The 19,654-nt window shown below is 47.9% G+C and overlaps 1 protein-coding gene across 2 annotated transcripts in view; it reads right to left on the reverse strand.

Moving 5' to 3' along the window:
• Positions 1-19,654, reverse strand: part of znf536 (zinc finger protein 536) — a 198,880-nt gene that overhangs the window by 160,614 nt on the left and 18,612 nt on the right. For both annotated transcript variants that reach the window (XM_068576100.1, XM_068576109.1), the window contains exon 2: positions 13,456-13,537. The gene's annotated coding sequence lies outside the window, so the exon portion shown is untranslated. The remainder of the gene's footprint in view (positions 1-13,455; positions 13,538-19,654) is intronic.

The raw sequence follows: 19,654 nt of genomic DNA on the forward strand, positions 1-19,654 counted from the left end.
GGTCTGTCGGGCTTTTGGCACGGTGATAATGAGTCACATCTCCCGTGCACTGTTATTTATCGCCGACTTGGCTCACAAACAAAAGATCAATAATTTTGAGCAAATCTAATGTTGTCCTCGCCGCTAATGCGGTCGTCCATCACATCTGCCATCTCCACCGAGGAGATGGACTGATTCCCTGTTTATTTGGAGATCAAATGCAATTATATCACATGGTTCTAATAACAGAGAACCCCCCCCCCCCACACACACACACACACCTCCCCTCCACCAACCCGACGCGAATATGCGCGGCGCCTTGGATCATGCCCATGCATATGTATAAACATAGACATACAGACATGCACAAAGGTGTCACATATGTGTAAATGATAATATATGTGCGGGGACGGGCCGACGGGGGGCTGCCGAGCCGTCCTCGCCGCATCAATCTTCATTTCTTGCTCAGACCTCGCCTTTTTTGAAAGATGAAGTGTGTCAAAGGCCCGCACCCCCCCGCCCCCTCCCCTATCCGCCCAACACAGGAGGCGCGCACAAACATCCGTCAAAAGCAACGCAACCCGACGTTCGCCAGTTAGCCCCTGCAGCACGGAGAGATGAGGAGACAGCAGATCCTTCACTGACAACTCGCCCTGGGTGAGACACTTTCCAGCCACCTGAACTCAATCAGGCCCCGGCGGAGGCGGCATTTGGGTATTTCATTTCATCTCCGTCCCCCTTTATTCACTCTCCGCGGCGCGCTCTTGATTTATCTCGGCGACGCGGGGAAAAGGCAAATGGCGTCCGGGAAAATATCCGACACGGCTTTTGTGGTTATGGACGCGGCAGCTGCTTGTTTTCTTTTGGTTGAGCAGACGCACTAACAAGAGAGGCCGGCGGAGAGGCAGCCCACTTGTACCCACGGTGCACTCGGTACGCACCCTCGTCTCCGTGTAAGATCCACCAACTGTTGGCTGTGAACGCGGACCATTTGAGAGGGAGGACGGGGGGGGGGGGGGGGACTTCTCCGCTGTCTTTGGCACGCCCGAAAATCAAACGCGCCCCCGGCGCCGTGGCGGTGAAAGCCGGTGGCAGGTGTAAGGCACTAAGCTCCTTCTCCCCCCCTTCTCCCCGGGTGAGGTGTGAGGAGCAAAACAATGACAGACAAAGGTCACCTGGCCCACCACGACCCACCCGCGGAGGTGTCGACCTGCCGAAAGCACCCCCGAGGCAGGAGGAAGAAGAGGAAGGAGGGAAGGAAGGAAGGAAGGAAAAGATGGAGATGGAGAGTCCAAGGCAGAGACACCGAAGGAACGAGGGAAATGACCACGGTGGATACAAATGAGTAGAGAAGGTGTCCTCGTGTGATATTGCGAGGTTATCAGAATCCTATTAGCTTCTCAACCTCCTTCAAAGTGACACCAGGGAGGTTTCTGACTGGATGGATAGAAGAATTATAATCCTCCGGGGCCCGGGTGACCTTTTTTTCAAATTATATTATTACATTTAGCAGATGGAGATAGATATATTTACCTTGTGCATTTGAAAGATGACTTAAAAAAACAAGTTGTGTCCCACCAACAAACCAGAGAAACCCCTTTGACTTAAAAGCAACGCATCCGGTGTTTAGTGAGCACTTTGCAGACCGTTCGGTGCATCGTTTTGGTGGACATCCTCGCATTCACACAGGTTTTTTCCAACTTCATGATCCGTTTTCCAGGAAAATGTGTCTCGGCCCCGGCGATCGGCAGGTCGGGACCTTGGCAGGTGGACCCACAAAGCCCTGACATACGGCAGCGGGCAGGGAGGCGCGCCACGAGCCGGCGCTGCCCGAGGCGGCTGATTCTCTCTCTCACTTCCCCGCTGCTCGCCGACCAGACACCGACCGAGCGCGGCAGACTTCCTCGATGTTCGGAAGCGGCGCCAGGGCACGGCTAAAGGTCGACGCCGCTGGACGCCGCGCGCTGGTATTAGCAACAAATGGGCTGTGTTTACGCGACAGATCGTACATGGGAAAAGAATACGTCAAAAACATCGATTTCTCTTCAATGCAAATCACGAAGGAAAAAAAAGACGACACCACCGGAAACAGTGTCAAGTGTTGTTGTTTTTTATGGAGGAGCAGGCCATGAAATCTGAGAGGTGGGAGGAGGGGGGGGTTATATAAATAGCCCACAAATGCATGCAGGGATCGTCACCTAAACAGTTTTTTTCTTCCTCCTCCCCTTCCTCTGCTTAATTGACATCCGTATATCAGCGGCACAAATGCAAATACGCAGAGACAAATGTGGTGTTAATGACACAGCTGCACACACTCATCCCTTCTCTGGAACAAGAGTGACACGGGGGGGTTTTACACACACACACACACACACACACACACACACACACACACACACGCACACACACACAGCGGGTCAACGTCTCTGATTCACCCCCGGAGTCAAGTGAAGAGATGGAGCGGTCGGTCGAACGAGTGAAAAAAGAAGGAACAAAATCAACCGAAATAAAAAGCTGCGTCGTACACGCGGCCCGGCTGCTGAAATACATTTGCACGAGCGAGGGGAAGCGCGTCAGAGCTGCGACGGTTCGGATCCTCCGCTGACTATGTCGCAAATTCACGGGTGAGGAATGATTGGGCGCGTAATGGCCGCCTCCTATGTCGCCGTGGTCGTTATTGTCACCGTCAGCATCACTATCATCATCAACACCATCATCTGTAATCATCAGGCCCCTCACCAGCCGCTTTTTTTTCTTTCTTACAATGAATGTGACACGGGCCGTCGGTTGGCGGGTGATGAAGCGGCGTGAGGACTCGTTCGCGCCGAGCGCGTCTGCAGCAGTTTAGTTCAGTTGAGCTCCGCAGCGAGCAGAACGTCAGCTCTTTTTTAAAAGAAAATGTTCTCCGTCTGCCCAGGAAGGAACGGGATAACCACAGCCGGAGCGTCAAATATATGTATAGAATAACTGACTGTTATCTGTGCGGATGACAGTAAAAACATCTTGAATCTTAAATCACTACGTGCAAACAGTCTGGTTTGGTTTTTAAAGTAACTTTAAAGTACATTTTGCTATCGCAGATAAGTGGGCTAAGTCTACGATGACGTCTTCGGGGTGACGTCACCGCCTCATGATGCTGCATGGGTTCACATCGGTCAGAGTGGGCGGCTCCTATCAGAAGCCTGACGGGCATCGACCACACGCTGGGTGAGCAGTTCACTTTCCTTTAACTTGTTCACGTGTTTAGCCGGTGGATTTAGTTGCCGAGACTTAACTAGCCATAGAGCCGTAATGGCTTCCTTTGAGTCCACGTAACCTGCAGTAAAGGTGCAGGATGAAGACAATGCATCTGTCACGCAATACAAAAACACAAACCTCGCCGTAGGTCTTGACCTTTCTGAGACTAAAGACTGTATCCACACTGTGAACACAGAAAATCTAATTTTTCATTGGTATTTTTTTGTTTTTATTTATTCATAAGAATAGTTTTGACTCATCTCTGTTGGAGGCAGCGTTGTAGGGGTGAGGAAATCCCTCCGACGCGAATATATAACACACTTCAGACCTGACACCAGCCAGCGCCGCTATCGGAGCGCCGCTATCTCGCGGAGCCGTCTGGGAGCCGTCTGGGAGCCGGGGCTTGACTGACACCGGCAGCCTTTGGTCTTTGGTTTTCCCCGGCACCCAGCGCTCCCGTGGCGGCCCGCGAAGCGCCTGTGGGATCGCGGCGCTCTAAAGAGTCGTGTCAAAGACCTCGACGTGTGACGTCTCCCTCAGCCACTGCTGTCATGTTCAACCCCCCCCCCATCACCAGCGCTCTTATTCTTCTTTCCTCTCTTGACTCTGGTTTTGAGCGGGAGACTTTCTCCCTGAGCGTTTTAAGTTGTCATTTTTTTAAACACACATATCAAAGCCAGGAGTAAAGGGAGAAGAGGGGGGCAGACAGATGTTTCTCTTATGCCTTTCTACTGGAGTACAATGGAGCTTTGGAAAGGGAAGAGAGAGCGAGAGAGGAGGGAAAAGACATTTGCAAAGATCTTTTTGCAATCCACATCCTTTCTCCTGACGACTGGCAATACATCATTTGTATTGATGCAATATTAAATTTCAATATCGCATGTCAAAAGGTACAAAATGATAGATCATAGCCTAACTAAATGAATTATTAAAGGCCTACCCCGGCTGCGCTATCGGCTTCTCTTACAATCAGCTGTGTCAGAAGAGTGCAGTTGGTGATACTGGCAGCATTTCAAAGCTTTGTCGTTTGCTTTCTTTTTTTTTCCAGTCGCATCCCAGCATTTTTAATCTAGCTTTCTGTCACTTATTAATGTTCCCAAGGAACTTAAAAAAAAAAAAAAAACACAGATCTCTCCCTCCCAATAATCAGAGGCTTAACTCACGTCCCTTTTATTTCTCCAGTTTAAAGGAAAATCGAGTAAAGTCATAATTATATGAATATTGAACAGACGATAAGGATAAGAAAATATGTTGAGCTTTGTTAAGATATGTGAAGAGCGGAGAGGGAAGGGAGGCGGTGATGATTTATGTGCTCTTTATGTGCTCTGCGACCCTGGAAGTTTATCTCTATACCCGCCCGCCCTCTTCCACGTCCTCGTTCTTCTCGCCACAACAACGCCGCGGCGCTCCAGACCTCACGGTTGATTGAAATTTACAACCCGGGGTCAAAGGTCGCATCTCTGACGCCTCGTCAAGTGGTTTGAGGAGGAGAGGTGTGTTGTCGTACAGAACACGAGTGGATTCAACAACTCGTCTTTACCAAAAGCCGATGGTCAGATCCGACTTACGAAGCCTCTCAAGCTCACGAGGCGTTCCCCGAAAAGCGTCCTAAACTCGTAAAGACCCGGATGGAAACAATCGCTCGTGCCGCTAAGAGGCTTGGAGTGAAAAAAAATAACATTTTCATTCGTTTATCGTTTTTAAATCGTGAGCTGAACACGTTTTTACATCGGCAACATCGTGGGCAGTTTCCTGACGTACACATTTAAACGTATAGAGTTGTAGACAATTAAATATGCGCTTCATCGTGTATTAATTCAGTATCATCTTCAGCCCCGCGGACAGCCGGCAGTAAGAAGCTCTTAAGGGCGCTCGCATGCACTCCTTCCTAAGTACCGCTTTGGGAAATGCACCAAGACATTTAAGAGCATTTGTACAAACACTCTTTGAGACGTTGTGAACTTCTCAGATCAATCTCGTTCAGACGACGGGGAGGCGGACCTCGGAGTGAGTTTAAAGAATTAGTGACACCGACCCACGTTCACGGGCTTTTTTAGCTTTTTAGCGTTTTGTTGCAGAACTTTTTGTTTTATTTTGTGGATCTCAAAGAGGTACGGGGCGGATGTCAATCGTGATTCATATTTTAAGTTCCAACAACCAAATGACCTCACTCACGGGAGAAAAACAATCCTAATGTAACCGGGGAACGATCGAGATGTTTTGGCTTCACTGTCGGTTGCAGTCCGCAGGAGGAGAAGAGCCTCATAATGAGTCTGGTTGTGTACGTCGGTGGGTTTGTGGCACGAGATGGACGTGAAGGCGGCGCTGCGAGGAGACCGCTTCACCGGCAAGAGAGCGGGCGGTGGCCCCGGGAGTCGGGGCGGGGCTCGCTGTTTGCAAACCTCAGCGCCCCGAGAGCCACGGCGGGGCCGTAACAGAAAGTCTGCTGATCCGGCGTGGAGTGTGTGTGTGTGTGTGTGTGTGTGGGAGGGGGCAGGTATGAGGATGGCGATGGAGTTAGCAGAGTGTCATTGGGCAGAATTTAGCCGTTAGCTGTTAGTTACTAGTTGGCTTCTTCAGATTCAGATTCAACTTTATTGTCATTGCACACAGTACAAACACTGTGACCACGAGATGTAGTTTGCATCTGTTCAGAGTGCAAAAGAAGCAGTTAAGGTGAAGTGTGCTGGATAATATGATACAGACAGTATGTTAGGGACAGTGTGACTGTGAATGCAGATTGAAGAAGAGGTGAAATGCTAAGTATAGCATGAAGCTAGTGGCCGGTTGGATCTTATAGTCTGATATTGTAGTTAGCGCATTTCAATGTCATTTTCATCGTGAAGCTGTTTCTCGTTTCACAGTTTTTTGCCCTCAGTAGCGGTGATGAGTACCATCAGCCTCGTGAAGCACAATGTATTGGAGAAGCTACTGGACCCATCCCATTGAAAAAAAAAAGGACACGGTCGCACGTATCCGACTGCGGCAACGCCGCAAGCTTGCTTTAGCTGCGGGGCTCCAATCCTAAAGATACAAAAAACAAAAAAACAAAAACAAATGCCAAGCGTGGTGAAATCGGAGCAGAAGGGCCGAGCTATATGCTTATTTCTGTGCAGCTCGTGGCCCTGCGCGGCTGTTAATTCTCCCGTGCATGTGTGATGTCCTGAATCCCTAACCCCCCGGAGGTTTTAATTGCAGGGTCCAGATTGCCGGGGCTGGTTCGGGCCTGGCGACCCCCATGAGGAGTCACAGCCCTCCATTTAGCTTCCAGATCCCATGCATAGGAACACAGCCCCCTTCGTGTTAGCGTGCTAGCACTGGTTGGCAAAAATTCAATTTTCATCCCCCTTTTGTATCCGAGCCTGCTGTCTTGCCCTAACGATGCTCTCTCGTTCCCTCCCCCCTCCCTCCCTCTCTCCCCCCCAACGCTCCCCTTCTTTCGCCTTCTCCCTTCAACAACAGAACACAGTGGAGTCGTTAGGACCCTCTCTTCATTACTTCAAAAAAACAATCATTAGACACCAGAGTATATACGTAATTAGAAAATCACTTCCTTTGCAATCCCGGCTAAGTAGTTTACATACTGTAATTACAGGGACAAAATCAATTTTTAATCATTTCACTGATTGGGCTCATCAGCTCAGTAGGAACATTGTATCCTGCTTGTTGTGCGAAAGCAACATCTGGGCTAAAACAATTACCCTTTTGTGTTCCAGAGCGGCTCTGAAAATGCCTCGCTGTCACTTCCCCGTCGCGGACGCTCTCTTTCTGTCTCTATCCGTCTCCAGACGCCTTCTTTCTCCCGTTCGCCCTCGTCTTTCGGTCTTTCTCCCGCTCTCTTTTCCTGCTTTCTTTCTCTTTTTTTTTGTTGCCCCCTCTCTCCCTCCCTCTCTCTTGGTCTCTCTCTCTCTCTCTCTATTTCTCTTTCACTCCCTGCCCTTGACTTGGACATGGAGGATCACATTTAAAGCTTTATAAATCAATACGCTATAATAAGCTGCTCTTGACAGAGGGGGAAAGAAAGGAGGGAGAGAAGAGAGAAAAAAAAGAAGAAGAAAAAAACAACATATTGCTTTTTTAACACCTCTTGTGTGCGTGTGTTTTTTCTTCTTCTTTTTTTTCTCCATACCCCTGTTGTTATTGTCATTGTTGTTTCTCTTTTTACATTGTTGCCTTTTAGGAAACAGATTGTGTTTGGCCCTGCAGAAATATCACCTTATTACCATGTTGTCTGTACACTGTGTGATGGGAGAGAGGGAGGGCGGGGGGGAGTAAGACGATAACAAATATGTAAAAGCAGAAGTGAAGAAGAAGTGAGACATGAACGCCTTCTTGTCCCGGCGTGTTTCACCCTTCACCGGCTAATAAAATGCTTTGTATTCTTGTCTGAGAGAGACCCGATCGATCCGCATTAGTCTGAACTCTCTTTCTTTCACTTTGAAAACTCGGGAAATCAGATTTCAGGGGGGCGGAGGGGGAGGGGGGAAAGTCGAGGAGGGAGGGAGGGGGGAGAAAAAAAAAATCGGTTAATGCATTGATCACTCGGCCTGTATGCAAATCAGATTTGCCTCTATTTTTTTTGCTGATCAATAGCATTAATTAACGGCTTCGTTTTAACGGCACCCCGCAATCCCGTTAGACACCATTGTCGACCTCAAGAAATCATCCCCCCCTTCCTCCTCCTCCTCCTCCTCCTCCTCCTCCTCCTCCTCGTCCCTCAGTAGTCATGGAAATGAACGGCGCGTGGCAGGGGCCATAAATCAGGAAATCCAATTTGACCACGAGCTCCGCCGCTAACGGTTCAAATATGAGCGCTAACACAGCGCACAGGTAGATCACCTCGGATTGGGAACAATATTATTTATTCAGAATTATTTATTTTGTTAAAAAAAGATATCAACGTTTCTTCCAAACTTTTTTTCAACTAAATGTGTGTAACTGTTTGCAAAGAGACACTTGGAGGAGCTTTCAAGAGGGAACAAATTATAATGATGATGATGATGATTATGATGATGATGTCACCATCAGAGTTGTCCCAGTTTGGACTTGAGAGTTCTGGTTCATAACTACAGCCGTGAAAGACATATTTCAGTGGATTGACCCCTTTTAATGGAGTCCCCCCTTTTTTGAAGTATTCTAAGAAATACAATAATTATATGTCTTAGTGGACATCACAGTTGTTGTTTTTCTCCACTTTATTCAACATTACAGCCAACAAATAGCAAAGTACTGTATGTCATGGTGTGTGTGTGTGTGTGTGTGTGTGTGTGTTGGTATGTGTGTCTTTGGTTATAGCGGGGGAGGGGAGGGGCTCTGTGCTAACCAGACTAGCTGCCAGGGATGCTAGTGTGTGGGATTAATAATGGACGCTTTCTGAAATTATTATTATTCCCAAAATGCTCTTTTGTGATTTGCTTTGAAGGGCGTGTATGCGTGTGTGTGTGTGTGTGTGTGTGTGTGTGTGTGTGTGTGTGTGTGTGTGTGTGTGTGTGAGTTGGGAGGGGGTGTTAAGTGAGTAGGGGGAGGTAGTTGGTGAAGGGGGTTTGAGTGGGGGGGGGGCTTGCTTGCTCATTTGGAGAGCTTTTCCAATTATACAATTAGTCAGGAATGTAGGCCAGCGGCCTCGGTGCTCCTCCTGCTCCCCGACCCCGGGTAGCGAGCGCCCTCGCCCCGCTTTGTGTTTGTCTCCCTTTTGTGGAGAAACACACGACGAGAGAGAAACAGACTCTGACAAAAAATACTCGATATACAGAAATAACTTCACATAACTGTTGACACCAACGTGTGAGCGGCATCGGCCTGCAGCTTCCAGGAGGAGGCCGAGGCCGGCGGCGGCGGCGGCGGCGGCGGCGGCCCAGAGGAGCTAAGCTAACAAAACGCGCGACCTTCTTTGTGTACTGGGTTGCGTGTGAACGGCCGCGGCGTTAATGGATAAAGTCACGGGGTCGGGGGTTCCTCCGATCAAACGGTGTTTGTTGTGCTGAATGGCTTTTTTGTAGACCCACCACCAACTTCCCAGCATGCACCTCTCCCCTCCCCACCACCTTGGAAAGAGGAGGCAAAGTTGGTGGGATAGTGTTTTTTTTTGGGGGGGGGTTGAACGCACCGACACACACAGCAAACTACTTTTGATTCCTTTTCTTCAGCGATATGAAACATTGATTTATGATGAAGGACAAATTGTTTTATGAATCATCCCCTTTCTGACCGTCCCCTCGCCGCCGCTATGGAGTGTGCCGCGCCGGGTCTAATGCGAGCAACAACAGCAGCCAAGTGCCATCTGTTGGCATGCAGATTTTCCGTAATCTCTCTTTACTGATTACAACAATGACTACACGAACCTCTTAAATAATTATCCCACAATGTAAAAAAAAAATAATAATAATTATAATCATTAACTCCCACCAAGTCTGCCACTCCTCCAGCAAATGAAGGCTGTCAGAGAGAGAGAGAGGGAGAGAGATAAAGAGAGAGAGAGAGTCGTTCTTCTGCTGCGATGCCAATCACGTCGTATTTATACCAGCGGGGCAGAGCACCGCACAGCGGCGACAATCTCAACCCAACAACATCGGAGAGGAATCGGCGGGAAAATTGACCCCTCTGCGCCCGCCGCCCCGGCGGCGTTACGCCGTTCTGTCTCCTCGACATCCTGAGATGGGAGAGCAGGTCGCGTGTTGCCTGTGTTTGTCTGACAAAGGGGGTTCAGTTGCTGTGAATCTCCAGGAATTACGTTGAAGGAAAACGGAAAGGAAACGCTTCCGTCTCGACTCCATTTTGTTTCAAAACGTTGCGACAGTCACGCAGGAAGAAATGCAGTCTGGAGAGATGAACGTGACACTCGTTTCTCCACCGTCAGTAGCTCCGCCCCCCCATGGCCCACAATGCATTGCGGCCAGAAGGTAAAGTTATGTTTGAGTGTGTCAACCCAAAGTCAACGTGTATTCATTTTAAGTCACGTGTGGACCTGAAATGAATAAATGTTGACTTTGGGTTCCACGCGGGACTCGAACCGACGTCTCCTGGGTGAAAGTCCTGCGTTGGTTTGAGCCCGACTTACACCCCGAAGCAATATAACAATTTCATTTGATAAAATGGTGTCAATTGTGTCCGAACCTTTTGTCATTAGGATGTTTCCAAATGCAAGATTTGAATCTATCAATGGTGGGAGGAGTTTATGTAAAAGTAGCGATAATTATATCATGTATACAACATGTATGACCATTTTAGGTAATGAAATGAGCGTCATATTTCATAATCTGCATGTGTTGTGTGTAAAACACCAATGTGCAGAGTAACTACTTCCTGTAGCCGCTAAATAAATGTAGTGAACGGTAGAATATTTACATCTGCCGTGTGGAGGAGAAGTATAACGTGTCATGAAATGGAAACACTTCAAAGTATAAGTATCTGATACTTGTAACAAAGTACACAACGATAAATGTACACAATTGCTTCAGATTCACGTCCCTTGGAAGCCGTTACCCGTTTTTCCAGCAGCAGGTTTGGTATGTCAAGGTTTTTTATGTGTGTGTGTCTCAGCCGGTTTGTTTATGAATCTCCTTCCCGATAAGTCATCTGTGTGTGTGTGTGTGTGTGTGTGTGTGTGTGTGTGTGTGTGTGTGTGTGTGTGTGTGTGTGTCTGCAATTTTGTGTGTCGAGTGCTTTGTGTGAGAAATGGTGTGAGAATACGTCAAGGGGAGCATGTGTTAGCTCTGCTTCCAATATGAGGGAAATCTGTGCCACATACCTCCGATATGACACAAGCCAAAACGACATGACTCACCCATGCTATATTTGATTAATAAAACTACAGCCGGCGAAATGTGTTTCAACACAGCAGATCATTACCGAGGCGCGGCTTGACTGGAGAAATGTAGCATCGTATCATCGCTGTTATTAAGGTACGAAGACAAAGTGTGTGTGTGTGTGTGTGTGTGTGTGTGTGTGTGGAGCATCTGATACGATCAAAAAATCATATCTGAACGTTACATTTGTGGTTAAACATGTCTTCATTTTTCACTTGCAGCAGGCGCATGTGTGAGCGCGGGGCGATGATTCAGATTCGGCTCGGCGTGGCCTGAAGAGGACAGCTGCCACATATGTTTGGTCCCTGCTGCTCCCGGTCTGATAACAAGTGGTGCAACATGAATCCACCGGCTTCAAGAGAAAAGGTTTCGCCATTGATTAGCACTTTCACAAGCGATCCATTTTCAACAAACCGGCCCGACCCCCCGACCCTCACGACGAGGGCCTGTTATGAATGAAAAAGAACAAGGAGGGAGAGTGGAGTTGGAGGTGGGGGGGGGAAGTGGAGGAAAGGAAGAGGAGAAATAGAAAGATTTAAAAGTGGTAGCGGAGGCGAGGGTGAGGCGTTAACGGCCCGACGGCGATGGCAGGCGGGATGGGACGTCCCTAAACCTCCCTCCCTCTTTCTATGGAAGCGGACACATCCCTCACTCTTACCTGTTGTGTGATCGCCCATCACTCACACACACACACACACACACACACACACACACACACACACACACACACACACACACACACGCGCGATGACGTGAGAGATGCTGGTGTCCACGCTGCTCCAGCTCCAGGAATAATAACCTGCACCTGTTAACCACGACGTCACCTCTGGTTGCTAATTGTCTCCTTGAGCTACGCGGAGAGGAATTGACAGCGTTTTGGCTTTTTGACAGGTGTGTGTGTGTGTGCGTGTGTGTGTGTGCGTGTGTGTGTGTGTGCGTGTGTGTGTGTGTGTGTGTGTGTGTGTGTGTGTGTGTGTGTGTGTGTGTGTGTGTGTGTGTGGAGATGGGGGAGGGTACTCCTGGTCATGGTGTGATGAAAAGACTGGCACCAAACTTATTGTTCCTGGAGCATCTCTGGAAATCACTGGATGGTTACTGGTTTACTGGTTTACTGGTTACTGGTTTACTGGTTACTGGTCTAAAATAGACATACTGGTTCTGAAGATGTGTTGAGGTTCTACTGGGAATGTGGAGCCTTATTCTTGCCATTGATTTGTAATGAAGACTAGATATAAATACATACAAATAGATCTTTGATGTGGATATATCTTCATCCTCTTCATCTCTTATTGGTGTGTAAAAAAAAATCATCTTGAACTTTAACACAATTGCATTTCGAGCAAAGTGTATTTTTTTATTAAGTTTAAAAAAAAATTCTGCGTCATAAATACGTTATTAATGGAAGTCTGTGTGCTGACATCCGCCGTTAAAAAGACAAATATTCCGGAGAAGAGATCTGGATGATCGCATCACGATCGGTTCGTTCATGACAATTTCAGGAGACTTTCCCAGTTAATCTTTAATGAATGTCAAATTAATATTTTAAGATAATCATCTCAATAGTTCTGCATCTGGACAGCCAGTATTTGGAGCAAGTAGCTCGTAAAAAAAAAAAAAAAAAAAGGTTGTAAAACTAAGTAGGCCACATCTGTTATTTCTACGTCTCAGATACATTCAATCAAAATTTCATATCTTCTGTTGCTCATCTCTTTTTGAGGTTGCAGCCGGTTGTGAACATTAACTGATCTCGGATCCAATTTAGAGACCCGGACCAGCGCGGCCAACAGCATGTGTGTGTGTGTGTGTGTGTGTGTGTGTGTGTGTGTGTGTGTGTTTGTGACATCTCCAACACATCCAGCTCCCAGAAGTGCAAACATGTGTGAAGACGTTCCCCACGGCTCCCACCAGAGTTCGCTTTGTCGTCATTTTGTTTGTCTTTTGTCCCAAATCACATCCTGTTCCAACGTGATGATCAATGTGGAAAAATATAATCTTTAACATACTGTTAAATAGTTGTGTGCCAAACACACTGCCTTCTTCCAAAAAATGTATTAAATTCTGCAGATGCTTTCAAGAAAACCCGGTTCCATAAAGTCCAGGTGGGTGTGGTGACGTTCATTCAGCCAGCAGCCACACAGACAAAGTGTCATCTCTACATGTGTTGTGCATGCTGGTGACAGGTGTACAGTCTGCTGTGCTCGTCCAGGTATCTATTTGGTACCGGGGAACCGCTTCCCGTGACACTTCTGGTTGATTTTATCCGTCTGGTCGGCAAAAAAAAATGACGGCGACGAATTCCCCACCGGTTGTCACTGCCCAGCGAGTGCCCCCCCCCCGAATAAATAAAGATGCATGCGCAAGTCTTGACAGACACCTTTAATATCGCCCCCCCCCCCCTTCTCTTTTCCCCCGTGATCAATCGGTGTGATCGTACCTGTGTGACTGCCGCCGCTCCAACGGATGCCGGATGTCAGGGAGAGCGCCGACAGCTCCACAGAAGGCGGGACGACAAGAGCCTGTAAACAAAGCACACACACAACAGGAAATTCACAGCCGCCCGCATTTGAAGCTTGACAAGTTTGCAACAGTGGCGACAGAAGAGAAATATTAAGACATTGTGGGTTGACTCCCCCTCTCCCTCCCCCTCCTCTTCCTCCCCCACGTCTTTATTCCTCCTCAGGACTTCCTGTGAGGATGTGATGTCATTCACACACACATGTGTAAAATAACTAATACATGAACTATATTTGCGTGTGTGTATCACCTTTTGACCCCACTTCATTTATATTTTAACGTTGTAATATCCAGACGAGGGAATCGTCATGGGAAACGCACAAACGTCAAAGGTTTTGTCATTTTGTTTCGTTCCCAAAAAATGTTGCGACGACAACAAAACAACAACTAAATAAAAAGAAATAAGGAGGAAGCTTTGTTCTCAGAAAACAGAAAAGCGCGCGGCGCTGCAGAGGACGTTATCTGATCCGGCCTTGAAGCCGCCGCTTAACGCCGGAAAAATAATCAACCGACTGAAAGTATGTGAAGTGAAAGGCCGACGCTCCTTAAACGCAGCAGCTCTGTGAGCACAAAGAGACTTCTGATGGTCGCCATTCATGAAAAGTACAGAGGATATATTTGTATAATATATATTTATATATCTGCATAACTAAGGTTAGACACCCTGGGGGGAGGAGGGGGGAGGAGGAGGGGGGGGGGGGGGCATCCTTTCATCTGTCACTGTTGAGACGTCGTCTTCTTTCATATTTGTTGGAACAAAAACTTCCACATTCAGAAGTTCAGTGTGTTTTTTTTCATTTCATAATGCCTCATTTGCATATTTAAACATTTCAGGGAACTTGTAATACAATAAAATATTATCTTGATGTGAGTAATCAACTGTTTTACGTTGGTATCTATCAGTTAATTATGTTTTCACTATTCACCTGTAGTGTCATTTTACAATAAATATCTTGTTTAAAGCCGTTTTCTCTGAAAAAAATTAAAAAAGAACTTCAGCATCTCTTCCATCCACCAAACTGTCCACGTTCATTTCTTTCTATATTCTGAATGTTTGTTCATACATCACCCACAGCCTCATTTAAACATTGTATTCCTATAAACATCCCGAAAATAGTTTTTCCATTTCTTTATGGCTGTTATGATTTGATTTTGTCCAATTATTTGTGTTCTAGAAATATATGCAAAGCAGCACACACTTAATAAGATACTGCCACATTTGCATATTTAAACATACATTTTCATAACACTATTAATGCAAAAGATAATTGCCTTTTAATGTAAGTAATCAGCTTGGGAAGTTTAATAGCGTTCCCCTCTTCACCTGTCGCTCTCCTGCAGAAGGAAACCTGAACGTTCCCGTCTTTGTTGAAGAAGCTAATTGATCCGTCACCATTTACAATACACTATTTTTTTTTTTGTGACATTTCAAACGTTTGCTTGAATCTGCTGAAGTTTGCTCAGATGCTAATCTGAGAGCTGCTTCTTTTTTTGTATATTTACCTCCAATCTTTAAACCCGCCGAACGCTCGATGCCGCGGCGTTCCCGCACTAAAGATCACCTGTCAGTCACGGACGGAGCAGCGGCACCGCGTTTTTTTTTATAAGTTCTTTAAAAAAAATTGCGGTCTTCACGATCGTTCCACAGGTGGCGCTCTTTTTAAAAAAAAAATGGTTTCATGTATGCCGTCAATTACGGTAAATGCCGCACATTATTACAAATGTCTGACGGGGGAAAGGAAGTGCGGGTCCAAAGAATTCCCATGATGCTCTCTGGATGAGGGGAGGCAGCCAGGCGAGGAGGAGCTGGAGGGGGGGGGGGGGGGCACAGATGTGGAGGGTCTGCAGGAGGGCCACCCCGATCTACCCCTCCACCACTGTTTCAGCATCGAGAGTAAAACTCACAAGCACACACACACACACACACACACACACACACACGCTCACACACAAAGCCACGACATTGCCTTAAGTCACAATCTAAATTGGCTCCCAAGGGCACACGACTACCTTGTTCACCAAAGGCATTGTGTATGTTTTCTGAGTGCTTAGCATATGCTGCCGTAACCCGAGATCCTTCTCTCTCGCTCTCTCTCTCTCTCGCTCTTTGTGTCTCCCTTGCACGCACAACACACACACACACATGTGTGCACAAACACGCGACGCCGCTAGAAGTCGCTCCGTTTTCTCCCATCGGGCCCTTAATTAAATTCAAAATAGTTCACGTCTACCCATCAAGCCACCAGCCGCCCACCCGGCTCCAACCTCGACAGAGAGCGCGAATGAAGTCAGGGCGATGGTGTGTGTGTGTGTGTGTGTGTGTGTGTGTGTGTTGCGGGGGCTTCTTCTCAGATCACGTCGTCTGCTTTTTATACCGCGCCATGTGATGTCGTAACGCCGGCTGCATGGAAGGTAAACACGCAGATTTTCACCGTCAAAAATAATAATAATCTCTCTCTCCCGTTCAGGAGTGCTCGCCGTGAAAATTAAAACGCTTTATGAACTACTTAAACTTAAACGGAAATGATCTGATATAGATATTTATTTATTTTTAAGCTAGCGCGCCGCCGAAGCTCGATGGAAGCGACGACGTCTGAGGTTTGATATCGAGAGCACACTGCGGAGTAATGAAAACAGCTAACATTTTAAGACAGTCTAACCTTTTCTGTGTTTACCTTATTAAAGAGTGTGTGCCTTGGTTGGTAGTGAAATACACATGGGGGGGTGGGGAGGAGGTGGGTGGGGGTGGGGGGGGTATAAAGCCGGCAGTGCTTAAGCAGGCGAACAGTAAAGTAATAGGCAAGAGCAGTGAAGTGTTGATTCTACAAAAGATGCAGGGAGGGAGGGGAGGGGGGGGGGATTGCACCTTAATGCACACACACACACACACACACACACACACACACACACACATCCCCTTCTCCTCGACGCGCTCCCACAGCACGGCCGGCTGCCTGGCAGCCGAAGTTAACATTTTCAGAGAAAATATTCCTTGCCTCCAATAGTCCGATGTAATTCATTTTCCATCTCTGTTCATTAATCATTGTTAAAATTAGTGATCCATTTCTTCCACTCTGCCATCTGCACTCAGCTTCCTAACAAACATGACACCTCGGCGCATAATAAAAGCTGACAGCTACGAGGAGGCCCTTTCCAAATAGCTTTCTGCATATGTGCACCTCCACGACTTGATGCCGTTGTCAGACAAAGTAGATTATTTAGACCGCTGGCTGGAGGGAGAGGGGGGGGGGGGGGGGGGGGGCGTGCGGTTACGGGCGCTACACGGCGAAGAGAAAAGTGTTGTGAGGAAGAGGAGGAGGGGAGGGAGTATTAAAAAAAAAATCACACGCAAACAAATCCCAGAAGTCACAGTCCACATGCGCCGACACATACACAAAACAACAGATGTGCCTAATCTTAAAGGAATGTGCCAAAATTGCGATAAGGCGAAATCTCCTTGTACTTCTCAGCAGAGGGGTAAAGTGAGGGGAGTGAAGAAAAGGGTGAGGAGGGGGGCATGCAAAATATGAGCAATCACGAAAGCTCAGAGAGAGAGAGGGAGGGGGGGGGAGAGAGAAACAGAGGCCTTCAGAGTTGTAAGAGTCGTGTTTTAACCCCCACGAGCTTTATAACGACCGCTGGTCTGCATCAGCTCGCCGACTCGCACCGACCTCGACTGCGCTACGAGCTAATTGGGGGAGAGAGTCGTGTGGGACAGAGAGAGAGAGAGAGAGAGAGAGAGAGAGAGAGAGAGAGATGAGAGAGAGAGAGAGGAGAGAGGGAGAGAGAGAGAGAGAGAGAGGAGAGGAGAGAGAGAGTCAAAGGTGTCCTTGGGTCACCCGGTGCCTTGTGGGGCCGTGAAGTCACTGATTCATAGTGAATATCATCACGCAGACTCACGGCGTCCAGGTGATGGAGCAGAGAGCGAGGAGGCGCTGGAATATCTGTGAGTCTTCTGCCGGGCTTGAAGCAGAATGAACAGGTAAGCAGCCCGGTCACACTCACACACACACACACACACACAGACACACACACTGATGATGATCAAGAAGCATTACCCTGGGAGCCATTTCCTGTTGTCACGCAATGACTTTTAAATCACGACGAACGTTTACGAAGAAAATCCAACGAGAATGAATCTCTCTCTCTCTCTCTCTCTCTCTCTCTCTCTCTCTCTCTCTCTCTCTCTCTCTCTCACGTCCCCTGGCATCTTAACCCCCCCCCCCCACCACCACCACCATCACCCCGCCACCACTACCCACAAACTGTCCCATCTTGCATCCCATACAGACACACACACACACACACACACGCTTAAACCTCAACAATCCTATGCTACGGCAGTCCTCTGATTCTCTTCTGTTCACACACACACACACACACGGTCAGGATCCCTCCCTGGCGAGGTGTGTGTGTCTGTGTGTGTGTGTCTGTGCCCGAGGCACAGCACATTAATCTATATAATGCCTCAAAGAGAAGGCTTTTTCACACCGCTAACTGCCCAAGGACTACGAGGGCAGCGGCTGAGCCATGATTCAGCTGTTAGCCCAACTGGCGTCCCCGCGAGCGCGCGCCCCACCCCCACCGCACCCCCGCCCCCTACGCACACACCACACACACATGCAATATGTTAGCAAGAATACACACCCACACACACACATATATACAGCCATCTCTGGCAAGAAAGACAACGCAGACACCTCCGCGCTCCCGCGGGGAGGCATTCATCACCGCTACGAGGCTGCGGATCCAGACTCGCTGCTTTTGGGGGTTTTTTTTGGACGTTCAAGTATCGAAGGGTAAAATTGCCGTTTGAAATTGCCTTAACTTATTCCTCGCTCACATAGTTCTGGATTTGGCCAGCGGGAGATGGCATTGTATTTCAGTGAAGGTCTTGTAAAGCTCGTCATTTTTGCGGCTTTTTTTTTTTTTTTTTCTTTTTTAATATCTACTATGCTTTTGTAGAAAAAGAAAGTCACTTTCCGTTGCTCCGTGGATCACAGTGTCGTGGTGGATGAACTCCGGCCTGGTCGGCCTTGATGTAGCGTTGCTGTATGAGTTAAAGGTCACTGGTTTTGATCACGCGTGTAGCAGCCAGTGTGTGTAGGCGATGCAAAAGTCAACAGAGTCCCCACTGAATGATTTTAGAAGTAATCAATGAAATTCAGACCCCCGTCCTCCCCTTTCCTTGAGTAAATGAACCCAGACGGAGCTTCTCAGCAGACACCACAGAAGAAGAAGACCACGCGTTGCTACCTTGCAGGATTTCTGGGCTCCATCGTTCGCTCATATTTCAGACAGCGAAAAAAGGAAGAAAAAAAAAAACTCCCTCCTGCAGCGTGCGGGAAGTTGCCCAGTGCAAGATTTAATATTCATTTGTTGCGCGCGGGCCACGAAACAAGACAGCCCGGAGCGGTGATTGGAGGGCCAGTGCTCAGAGACAGACGGCGAGCGGAAGAGCAGCTAAATCATCTGGACATTCACCAAGAAGTAGCCACACAGAAAGCCACTGCTGCCGCTAGTCCTCCCATCGACTAATTTGGTTCTACTTAACCCTAAAACACCCGGCGCGCTCGCACACACACACACACACACACACACACACAGAGGGATGCAAGGCAAACAGAGAGCGTGCACGGTCCGCCTCGCAGTGACACATTTAATTCCAGGTTCTCGGCACATCTGAATTACAGCAGGCTGATGAGGGAGAGAGGGCCAGGCCCCTCCGGACTGATTTAGCATCATTTTAAGAAAGCCTTCCTTTTTCTTTCCTTTTTTTTTTTCCTGCCCGCTTCAGTGACCTCTCTCTCCTCCCTCTCTCTCTCTCTCTCTGTCTCTCTTCATATATATCTCGCTCTGCCACTCGCCAGGGGAGGGCGGCGACCCGCCCACCTTCCAGCGTACAATATGGGTGGCATCCACAAGTCAATATGGAGGCTCGTTCTCATCCGTCGGAGCGGCCGTGGCTCCGAGGCTATTTCATCCGGCTTGTTAGCTCAGATTACGTTTTTTTCTTCTCCTCAAAGTGCGGACAGAAGGACATAACTAACGCACATATACGTCAGGCCCGCCATATGATGCAGTTTTTTCTCTTTTTTATTTACTCCCTGCGCGTGTAA

Source organism: Clinocottus analis, unplaced genomic scaffold (assembly GCF_023055335.1).
Source record: "Clinocottus analis isolate CAN_PGR_092001 unplaced genomic scaffold, fCliAna1.0.p SCAF_1, whole genome shotgun sequence".
Classification (NCBI taxonomy): domain Eukaryota; kingdom Metazoa; phylum Chordata; class Actinopteri; order Perciformes; family Cottidae; genus Clinocottus; species Clinocottus analis.